The sequence below is a fragment of the Rhinoraja longicauda genome, chromosome 3 (assembly GCF_053455715.1).
Source record: "Rhinoraja longicauda isolate Sanriku21f chromosome 3, sRhiLon1.1, whole genome shotgun sequence".
NCBI classification, from domain to species: domain Eukaryota; kingdom Metazoa; phylum Chordata; class Chondrichthyes; order Rajiformes; family Arhynchobatidae; genus Rhinoraja; species Rhinoraja longicauda.
In genome coordinates, this window is record NC_135955.1 from 81,859,019 (window position 1) to 81,870,895 (window position 11,877).

The following is an 11,877-nucleotide window of genomic DNA, read 5'->3' on the forward strand; positions in this document are numbered from 1 at the left end:
GACACAAGATGCTGGAGTAACTCAGCGGGTCAGGCAGCATCTCTGGAGATGCTGCCTGACCCGCTGAGTTACTCCAGCATCTTGTGTCTACCTGTCCTATCCATGTACCTGTCTAATTGCTTCTTAAACGATGGGATAGTCCCAGCCTCAACTACCTCCTCTGGCAGCTTGTTCCATACGCCCACCACCCTTTGTGTGTAAAAGTTACCCCTCGGATTCCTATTAAATCTTTTCCCCTTCACTTTGAACCTATGTCCTCTGGTCCTCGATTCCCCTACTCTGGGCAAAAGACTGTGCACCTATCTGATCTATTCCTCTCATGATTTTGTATACTTCTATAAGACCTCCCCTCATCCTCCTGCGCTCCATGGAATAGAGACTCAGCCAAAAGCCTTTTTGACCACCTTATCTACCTGTGACTCGACCTTCAAGGAACCATGCACCTAGACCCCCCTGTTCTACAAAACTACCCAGAGGCCTACCATTTACAGTGTAGGTCCTGCCCTTGTTCGACATCCCAAAATGCAACACCTCACACTTCTCTGTATTAAATTCCATCAACCATTCCTCCGCCCACCTGGCCAATTGATCCAGATCTTGCTGCAATCTTACAACCATCTTCACTATCTGCAAAACCACTCACTTTCGTATCATCAGACAACTTGCTAATCTTGCCCTGTATGTTCTCATCCAAATCATTGATGTAGATGACAGTAACCGGCCCAGCACTGAACCCTAAGGCACACCACTAGTCACAAGCCTCCAGTCTGAGAAGCAACCTTCCACCATCACCCTCTGCTTCCTACCATGGAGCCAATTTGCTATCCATTCAACTATCTCTCCTTGGATCCCATGCGATCTAACCTTCCAGAGCAGCCTACCATGCAGAACCTTGTCGAACACCTTACTGAAGTCCATGTATACAACATCTACAGCTCTGCCCTCATCAACCTTTTTGGTCACGTTTAAAAAAATAATAATCAGATTTGTGAGACAAGACCTCCCACATAGAAAACTATGCTGACTATCCTTAATCAGCCCTTGCCCGTTCAGATGGCTGTATAACCTATTTCTCAGAATATTCTCCAGTAACTTACCAACCACGGATGTTGAGCTAACTAGCCTATAGTTCCCAGCATTTTTCCTGCAGCCCTTCTTGAAAAGAGGCACAACATTTGCCACCCTCCAATCTTTCGACACCTCTCCTGTACTTAAGGACAACTCGTAAATTTCAACCAGGGCTCCCGCAATTTCCTGTCTAATTTCCCGCAATGTCCTCGGATATATCTGATCAGGCCCTGGAGATTTGTCTACCTCCAAACACGACAGTACCTTCAGTATTTCTTCGATGGTAACTCTGACTGCCCTCAAGACACTTCCAGTCACTGCTCCAATTTCCTCCATCCTCGGGAAATAGAGGAGAAATACTAATTGAGGACCTTGCCTATCTCCTGTGGCTCCACATAGAGGTGACCACTTTGATTCGAGAGGTCCCACTCACTCTCTAGTTATCCTTTTCCCCCTTATGTATTTATAAAATCTTTTGGGATTGTCCTTAACGCTACCCGCCAGAGCTATCTCCTGGCCCCTTTTTGCCCTTCTGATTTCTTTTTTTAGTATACTCCTTAGTTCCCGAAACTCCTCCAGGGATGTACTTGATCCCAGCTGCCTATACCTGTCCCATGCATCCTTCTTGTTTTTGACTAATGTCTTAATTTCCCTCGTCAGTCAAGCTTCCTTACGTTTACCTGCTATACTCTTCATTCTAACGGGGACGTACACATTCTGAGCTTTCTTCAGTATACTTTTTAAAACATTTCACTCGTCCGATGTTCCTTTCCCTGCAAATACCTGTTCCAGTCAACTTGAGCGAGACCTTCTCTCATACCCTCAAAGTTGGCCTTTCCCCAGATGAGTATTTTAACACGTGGACCCTCTCCGTCCCCCATCCATAACTATCTTAAACCTAATCGAACTGTGGTCACTGGTCCCAAAAGGCTCCTCCACACACACTTCATTAACTTTCCCTTCCCAATTTCCCAACACTAGATCCAGCATTGCCCTCTCACGTGTGGGGGCCTCCACATACTGCTTAAGAAAACTCTCCTGAACACTTTTGAGGCATTGCATCCCGTCTAAACCCCTCACGCTCTGATTTTCCCAGTATATATTGGGAAAGTTAAAATCCCCTACTACAACAACCTTATTTGACCTGCAGCTGTTTGCAATTTCCTGGCACATTTGTTCTTCTAATTCCCGTGGACTATTCGGGGATCTGTAGTACACCTCCAACAAGGTGATCATCCCTTTCTTGTTTCTCAGCTCCACCCATATAGCCTCACTAGACAAACCATCCGTAATGTCACCTCTGAACACAGCCGTGACATCCTCCTTAACCAACAATGCAACCCCACCTCCTCTTTTTCCCTCACCTCTGTCTCTCATGAAGCCCCTGTACCCCATTGAGATTTGTATATGATGATCAAATGGCTTACTAGGCCAGTTAAAACATTCACTATAAAGGTATTTAAAAATATTGGCCACTATCATCTTCCCAGGTTGTCCAGTATGGGCACGAAACACCTGCACTATCAGTCATCAGCACAAATTGCGAGTTAAAAAAATTGCCTTTTATGCAGTCTTGTACAAATGTATGAACAGGATGCTGCATCACATTCTGTATTGAACATTATTGAACAGATAATGCATCAACGGGAGAAATGAAACTCAATTCATGTCTTAAGTATAGATCAACAATATAGGAAGTGCAAAATCAAAATTACTGCAGATGCTGCAAATCAAAAATAGAAAACAGAAATTGTTGGAAATACTCAGCCAGCACGCGGTCACTTCTGTCAGGAGACAGAATTATCAATGCAAAGTATATATGCAGTATTAGATGTCTTGATTCATTTTAATTAAATTGTCAATCTTGGTTTCATGATACCGTTCTCACATTTGGATCAAAGGTATGAGCAGTGAATTCCCTCAAACATCACCAAAATACTTTCACAGATGTCAAAATCAATGTACAGATTAAGGACGAGGGTGAATACTTTACCTTGCTCAGAATGCTCTTTATGAATTTGGAAGATTCATAAACATAATTATGGAAAAGATGCACATTTGGGAGACAAGAACATATTCAAGAGGAGCAAAATGAGGTTGGATATATTTACCATACTTTGCAAGGTCAAGCGTGAATATTGTGAGTGGTGTTAATAAGTGCAATTTGTAGGGGACAAGGGCCATTTTTGGAAAAACCAAACACATCAATCTGCTGAATAGATCTTCCTTAAAATCTTTGTACATCAACCAAGCTTTTGATAATTAGCCTTAATATCTAACTTGTAACACAAAGTTTGTTTGTTTGTTTGTTTGTTTTTTAGGGATTTTCTGCTACATTAAATAAAGGTTTTTTAAAATTCAAAGTATTACTTTAGTTTAGAGATACAGACCGGAAACAGGCCCTTCGGCCCAACAAGTCTGTGCCGACCAGTGATCTCCGCACACTAACACTATTCTACACACACTTGGGATAATTTACAATTATACCAAGCCAATTAACTTGCAAACCAGTTCTTCTTAGGAGTGTGGGAGGAAATCGGAGTTCCGGGAGAAAACCCATGCAAGTCACGGGGAGAATGTACAAATTCCGTACAGACAGCACCTATAGTCAGGATCGAACCCGGGTCTCTGGCGCAACTCTACTGCTGTGCCACCGTGCCCCCCATTAGTTTCTAAATCACTAAGCCATTGGCCAGATTACATTTATACAAGTTTTTAAATGAAACATTTCCTTCAAAATTATGCAATTTATATGGTGTATTTTAACATTGTACAAACAAAGGTTAGACCGATAGGACCACTGATAATTGCCTTGTATACTTCGATTTTATGCAATTTCTCAGCTTCTATATTTCATACCTCTTGTTATTTCTGTTAGCAAAAGATCACAAACATTCAAAATCTCCAGTCAGAAGTCTTTGAAATTTGTTGGATATGTATAGCATTGCATGATGCAGGAATGTATCAATGTGTTTTGACTTCAAGAATATCTCAATAAATAAGATGAATCTGATTAAGGAGCTTCTAACACGATTCTATTGTTTTTTCCTCTGTATGCTGATCCTGTCTTCGCAAAAATATCACCCCTACACATGATACATGTCAGAAGTCCATGACATAAGTCTTAACTGTTGAAGTTTCTTACTTGCTATCTGTCTAATTAAATCTTTTATCTATTTGTCTGGGATTGTGAGGATATATCAGTATGCCAAACAAACAAGCAGAGCAGGTATTAGAAAAATAAAGCAGCACCAAATATTTTATTACATTTTCTAAATATTTTGGATCAAATTCTCACAATTTTTCTCAATACTTCTCCTGTTTCAACACTAACTTTGGTAGAAGTTTGAAGAAACCTTGATTATGCACATCAGGATAACAGAATCCTATTTCAAAAAAAATATTTATTTCACGATATTGCCTGGGAAATTCTCTAAGAGCATTTCAAACTTCTTTTTACTCAGGAGAAAAAGGACATCTTTGAATAAAGGTGGAAAATACCTTTGACGACTGGGAATAGAATCACTCAATTGCTTATCTTGTACGATGTGGAAATAAAGGCAACAAATGTTGACAAATGACATAATTAATTGAAAAATAACTGAATTATCTCAAGTAAGAGATTTATTTAGGAAACGTTTCTTAAATAGAGGCAAACATTAGCCACCCTCCTCCAGCCTCCCCAAGATTCCTGCAATTTCTTCCCTATGTTCCCAGTGTCCACGGATATATCTGATCAGTCCTTGGAAATGTCTCTACTTTTATATGTCTTGTGTTGAGCAGCACCTCCTCAATCGTAATATAGACTGTCCTCAAGACATCTCCATAAACTGTCCGCAATTCAAGAGTCTTCATGTCTTTCTCTGTGGTAAAAACAGGGAAAATACTCGTAGAAGACCTTGTCCATCATCTGACAGAGATAAACGGTTTCTCAGGGGCCCGATTCTCTCTCTGGGTATCCCCCTTCCCTTAATGTACATAAAATCTCTTTGGATTCTCCTTAACATTATCTGCCAAAGTTATCTCCTGGCCTCAATTTGCCCTCCTGATTTCCTTCTTAAATATGCACCTCAGTCATTGAAACTCCACCAGGGGTACACTTGATCCCAGCTGCCTATATCTGTCCCACGCACCCTTTGTTTTCCTGACCAGAACCTCAATTTCTCTCGTCATCCAGGATTCCTTACTCCCACCTGCCTTGCCCTTTACTCTAAAAGGCATACGAATGCCCCAAACTCTCATCATCACACTTTTAAAAGCATCTCATCAACATCAGCAAGTTTCTGTCTAATACCATTAAAGCTGGCCTAGTCCCAGTTTGGAATTATAATTTGTACACCTGCCTTGTCTTTATCTATAACTATTTAAAACCTAACAGAACTGCAGTCACTGGTCCCAAAAGCCTCACACATTGACACTGGCCCATCGAGCCTGCTCCACCATTCACGATCTATTTGTTCCTTTCATCCCCATTCTCCTGCCTTCTCCCCGTATCCTTTGACATCCTTCCTAATCAAGAACCTATCAATCTGGCGTTTAAAAATACCCAATGACGGCCTCCACAGCCACCTATGGCAATGAATTACATTGATTCACCATGTTCTGGCGAAATAAATTCCTTGTCATCTCCATTATTAAGGTACATCCTTCTATTCTGAGGCTGTGCCCTCTGGTCCTAGACTCTCCCACTAGTGGAAACATCCTCTCTATTTAGGCCTTTCATCATTTAGCAGGTTTCAATTAAACCGCCTCCCCATCTTTCTAAACTCCAGCAAATACAGGCCCAAGATCACCAAATGCTCCTTATACATTAACCCAATCATCCCCGGGATCATTCTCGTAAACCACTAGTCACCGGTAGTTAACCAGAAAGGGCCCCCTTTATTCCCCTTGTCTTCTGCCTGTCAGCCAATCTTATATCCATGCTAGTACTTTGCTTCTAACACCATCTGAATAATGTCATATTGGACTACTGCTGTGCTTGTACCCTGGAACATTAAATTACCTGTGTAATGGCAAATTTTCAAATTTTCCAGCGTCCTCTTTTCCAGTTGCCATTAATACACAGGTACAGTAGGAGTGATCTTACGCCGGCCCAATAGAACAGATCTTCCATTCATTATTTCCAGTTTAGTTGGTTGTTTATTGAGGTAGTTGTACAAACAAAGAGATAAATGTAACAGGTTTTCCTAATTCTGCATGCAAGTTGTAGCTGGTTGCTCTGTCCCTGGTCTGGAGGGAACTGTATGCACCTCCTCTCCCTGTTCCCCCCCCCTTCCTGTGACCAATGCCCCTACATATACACCATCCTGTGCATCTAATGATGGCCCCCATTTGTCCAAAATAATATTGCAAGATATATCTAAGCAAAATAATATGATATGCCAACAATAAACATAAATGGCTCCTACAACCTGTCCCGTCACTTTGTTAGCCGGGTTTCTAAAATGGCTACAATGTCCCAGTTGCACATACCTACCCCATGTCTGAGGCGATCTGCTTTACCCGTCAGGCCTCTCACATGAAAATAAATGCAATTCAATCCAACAGTCCTTCCACATGCCCTGCTGTGCTCCAGCCTGTCCTCTCCATTGAACTTGCTTTTATCACTTTGCATGTCGACTTCGAGCCTCTCACCTGCCTCAGTCCTGCATTGGATCCCATCCGCCTGCCAATCTAGTTTAAACCCACCCGAGTAGCACTAACAAACCTGTCTGCCAGGACATTGGTTCCCCTCCAGTTCTGGTGCAAATCATAGCTGTACTCAAGCTGTGGCATAACTAGTAAATAGACACAAAAAGCTGGAGCAACACAGCGGGTCACACAGCATCTCTGGAGAAAAGGAATAGGTGACGTTTCGGGTCGAGATTCTTTGTGTAAAGTTCTAAAAAGACCTCCCCACACATATTCGATGGCACAAGTCAGGAGCATGATGGCACACTCTCCACATACCTCGATGAGTGCAGCACCAAAAACCCTCAGGATAAAGCTGCTCTCTTGATAAGCACACATCACCCACCATAAACATTTATTTCTTGCATCAGCAGCACAGAGATTGCAGAGTGCATCTCTACAATTAGAGATAATCAATAAATGCTGGTCTTGCCAAAGACACCAGCACCCAAAAATGAATTAACAAACAGCATCAGCGAATAAAGGAAAGCATCTCATGTGCCTTTTAACCATCTTATTTCACTGTCCAACCATCTCTTAAGGATATAATTGGAAGGAACGAAGATACTGGTTTATACCAAAGATAGGCACAATGCACTGTTACTCCAGCACTTTATATCGATCTCTTAAGGGTGTGCATTCCAACCATCCCTTTTGTCCTTCCCATTATTCTATATTCTCCTATTTCCCTCACATTATTGTAAACACTCATATGATACCTCACCCTTTTTTTGGATAAAATACCATTTGCCATTTTATGGCTAATTAACAAAACAGTCTGAAGAAGGGTCTCGACCCGAAGCGTCACCCATTCCTTCTCTCCCGAGATGCTGCCTGACCTGCTGAGCTACTCCAGCATTTTGTGACTAAATACCTTTGATTTGTACCAGCATCTGCAGTTATTTTCTTATTCTATATATATATATTATTTTTTTCTTGTAATCTAAAGCACTCTTCTCACCATCAACATCATAGACATTTGTTTTTGTATTGTACACCCCAAGTATTTAAATCCGTTTGTATCATTATTATTTACAATTGGAGCACAGGAGAGGCATGGGACAACATCTGCAATTCACTATGGACAATAATCTCATTGATTGATAAGAACAATTTGTTGCCTCTGGTTGTTTGTGTAATAACATTGCTTATTTTCTTCCTTTCTTTAAAAAGGAAGCCCCAACCTCTCACCCTTGGTCTTGTCGTGGGAATTCACAGCAACAAGATTACTACCTGGTCTTACTGGCAGAAAGGGCAAAACATAAAGTGCTGGGGCAACTCAGGGCAGCATCTGTGGTGAGATATTGACAGACGACCTCAGATATTCCAACATCTGCAGTCTCTTGTATCCCCTGACTGAAAGGGTGAAGCTGGTTCCCAACATAACTTTCAATCATGGATATTGCTGTATTCTGGCTAATGAAACCAATCCCCTGGGCATGGTGGCATAATGGTCTTGCGTCATTTTGGAACAGACCCTGGGTGTCAGAGGTTATGGGGAGAAGGCAGGAGAATGGGGTTGAGAGGGAAAGATAGGTCCACCATGATTGAATGGCAGAGTAGACTTGATGGGCCGAATGGCCTAATTCTGCTCCTATAACATATGATGGCATTTCTGCCATTACTGCCCATAGGCATTTCCAGTTGGCACAAAATCACCTCCCCATTGACACCGGGACTGGCTTCTGGCAGTGCCCATGCCGGTGAGGTGCCTTTCTGTCCCCATTTCCTCCTCCATTCACCTTGTCGTGAGAATTCACAGCAAGATGATTACTATCTGGCCTCATTGGCTGAAAGGGTAAAACACAAAGTGCTGGAGTAACTCGGCGGGTCAGGGCAGCATCTGTGGAGGGTTATGGACAGATGACTTTAGATATTCTAGCATCTGCAGTCTTTTGCATCCACTGACTGAAATGCTGCCTTTCTTGGAACATGAGTTCTTGGAACAAAATTAGGCCGTTCAGCCCATCAAGTCTATTCCGCCATTCAATCATGGCCGATCTATCTTTCCCTCTCAACCCCATTCTCCTGCTTTCTCCCTATAACCCCTGACATCTTTACAGAAACATATAAAATTCTTAAGGGTGATGCTGGTTCCCAACGTGACTTTCAAACATGTACTGGCTGAAAACTTGAATGAAACCAGTCCCACAGGCAGTTCAAGTCAAGTCAAATTTATTTGTCACATACACATACTCGATGTGCAGTGAAATGAAAGTGGCAATGCCTGCGGGTTGTGCACAAAGAGAATTAGTTACAGCATATAAATAAAGTTAATAAGTTACTAAACATAGCACAAAAAGTGTCGACAAAAATTTAGTCTCTGGGGTTATAAAAGTTGACAGTCCTGATGGCCTGTGGGAAGAAGCTCCGTCTCATCCTCTCCATTTTCACAGCGTGACAGCGGAGGCGTTTGCCTGATCGTAGCATCTGGAACAGTCCGTTACTGGGGTGGCAGGGGTCCCTCATGATCTTGCTTGCTCTGGATCTGCACCTCCTGATGTATAGGTCCTGCAGGGGGACGAGTGTAGTTCCCATGGTGCGTTCTGCCGAATGCACTACTCTCTGCAGGGCCATCCTGTCCTGGGCAGAGCTGTTCCCAAACCAGACTGTAATGTTGCCGGACAGGATGCTCTCTACAGCCCCAGAGTAGAAGCAATGAAGGATCCTCAGCGACACTCTGAATTTCCTCAGTTGTCTAAGGTGGTAAAGGCGTTGCTTAGCCTTACCCACCAGTGCGGCAATGTGCGTTGCCCACGTCAGATCCTCTGCGATGCGGACTCCCAAGTATTTGAAACTGCTCACCCTATCCACAATAGACCCATTTATCTCGAGTGGCGTGTACGTCCTTGGATGTTTAGCCCTTCTGAAGTCCACAATCAGCTCCTTTGTTTTAGTGACATTCAAGAGGAGGCTATTGTCCTGACACCAGAGTGCCAGATCAGCCACCTCCTGATGGCCTTCTCATCGTTGTTGGAGATCCGGCCCACCACCACAGTGTCATCAGCAAACTTGATGATGGAGTTTGAGCTGAACCTGGCCCCACAGTCATGTGTGTACAGGGAGTACAGTAGGGGGCTAAGGACGCAGCCCTGGGGGGATCCTATGTTCAGGGTGAGGGAGCTAGATGTGTGTTCCCCCATCCTGACCACTTGGGGCCTGGCAGTGAGAAGGTCCAGGACCCAGGCACACAGAGGGGTGCTAAGCCCCAGTTCCAGCAGCTTCTCAACCAGTCTGCTGGGGACTATTGTGTTTAATGCTGAACTAAAGTCAATGAACAGCATCCTCACATAGCCCCCCTGGCTGTCCAGATGAGAGAGCGGTGTGTAGAACCTGGGAGACCGCATCATCCGTGGACCTGTTCGGACGGTATGCGAACTGTAGTGGGTCCATGTTGCGAGGAAGGAGGGCGCAGATGTGCTTCTTGACTAGCCTCTCAAAGCATTTCATGACAACCGAGGTGAGGGCCACCGGTCGGTAGTCATTTAAACACGCTGGAGAGGCATTCTTTGGCACCGGTACAATGATGGATCTTTTGAAGCATGCAGGGACCACGGACTTTGCCATAATTAGTATGCGTTATAAGGAATAGAATTAGAATTAGGTCATTTGACTCATCAAGTCTACTCTGCCATTCAATCATGGCTGATCTTTCTCTCCCTCCTAACCCCATTCTCCCCATAACCTCTGACACCTGTGTTAGTCAGGAATCTATCACTGCCTTAAAAATATCCACTGACTTGGCCTCCACAGCCTTCTGTGAAGAATTCCACAGATTCACAACCCTCTGATGAATGAAATTTCCCATCTCCTTCTTAAAAGAACGTTCTTTAATTCTGAGACTATGACCTCTAGTCCTAGACTCTCCCACTGGTGGAAACATCCTCTCCACATCCACTCTATCCAAACCTTTTACTATTCTGTATATGTTTTAATGAGGTCCCCCCCCCTCATTCTTCTAAACTTCAATGAATACAGGCTCAGTGCTGATAAACGCTCATGATAGGCTAACCTACTTATTCCTGGGATCATTCTCGTAAACCTCCTCTGGACCCTCTCCAGAGCCAGCACATCTTTCCTCAGATATGGTGCCCAGAATTGCTCACAATATTCCATATTCAGCCTTACCAACGCTTTGTAGAGCCTCAGCATTACACCCCTTTTTTTTTTGTATACAAGCCCTCTTGAAATAAATGTTAGCATTGAGTTTGCTTTCTTTGCTGGTGTCAAAGGTCATGGAGAGAAGGCAGAAGAATGGGTTTAGGAAGGAGAGAGGTTAGACATGATTGAATGGCACAGGCTTGATGGGCTGAATGGCCTAATTCTGCTCCTATCACTTTAGACCTCATGGTTGCCTAATGATCTTGGAACCGACAACATTTCTTCCTTTTATTCACAAAATGCTGGAGTAACTCAGCAGGTCAGGCAGCATCTCGGGAGAAGGAATGGGTGACGTTTCGGGTCGAGGCCCTTCTTCTTCCTTTACTGCACACTTTCACAGTTGGCACAAATTCGCCTCCCGCATCGACGGAGTGACTGGGTTCCAGTGTTGTCCATGCCGGTGATGAAGCAATGATGAAGCACCAGCAGTACACTACACTACAGGTAGACAAAATGCTGGAGTAACTCAGCGGGACAGGCAGCATCTCTGGAGAGAAGGAATGGGTTTCTGATCGAGACCCTCCTTCAAACTGAAGGTGTGAGTCCGCGCAGCCAGTCTGCTCCATGCGCCATGCCGGCCGCTGCCGTTCAGTCTGAAGTTTAAACCAAAGATAATAGAGCGGAGCAAGATGGACCACTCCATCGAAATCGCGTATACTTAAGTGTAGCACGCAACGGAGCGCAACGTCTGCCATTTTAGTAAGCAAAACCCGCTGTCAGTTATGCCTCGCAGTGTAATCAGTGTTGTGGGGGAATAGTATGTGTGATGATACCATTAAAATGCAGAATATATCTCATCTATCAATTCACATTTTTTGGGTTATTTTTCTTTTTAAATGTTTTCCCCTGCTTAATTTCTGATTTTATTTTTTCTTACTGTTTCTGCCCATTTCACTCCCATCCTTCCTCCCTCTTTGGTGCAGTTTCCCTTGTATTGCTCCAACACACACTCCGCACAAATTTAACTTTATATAT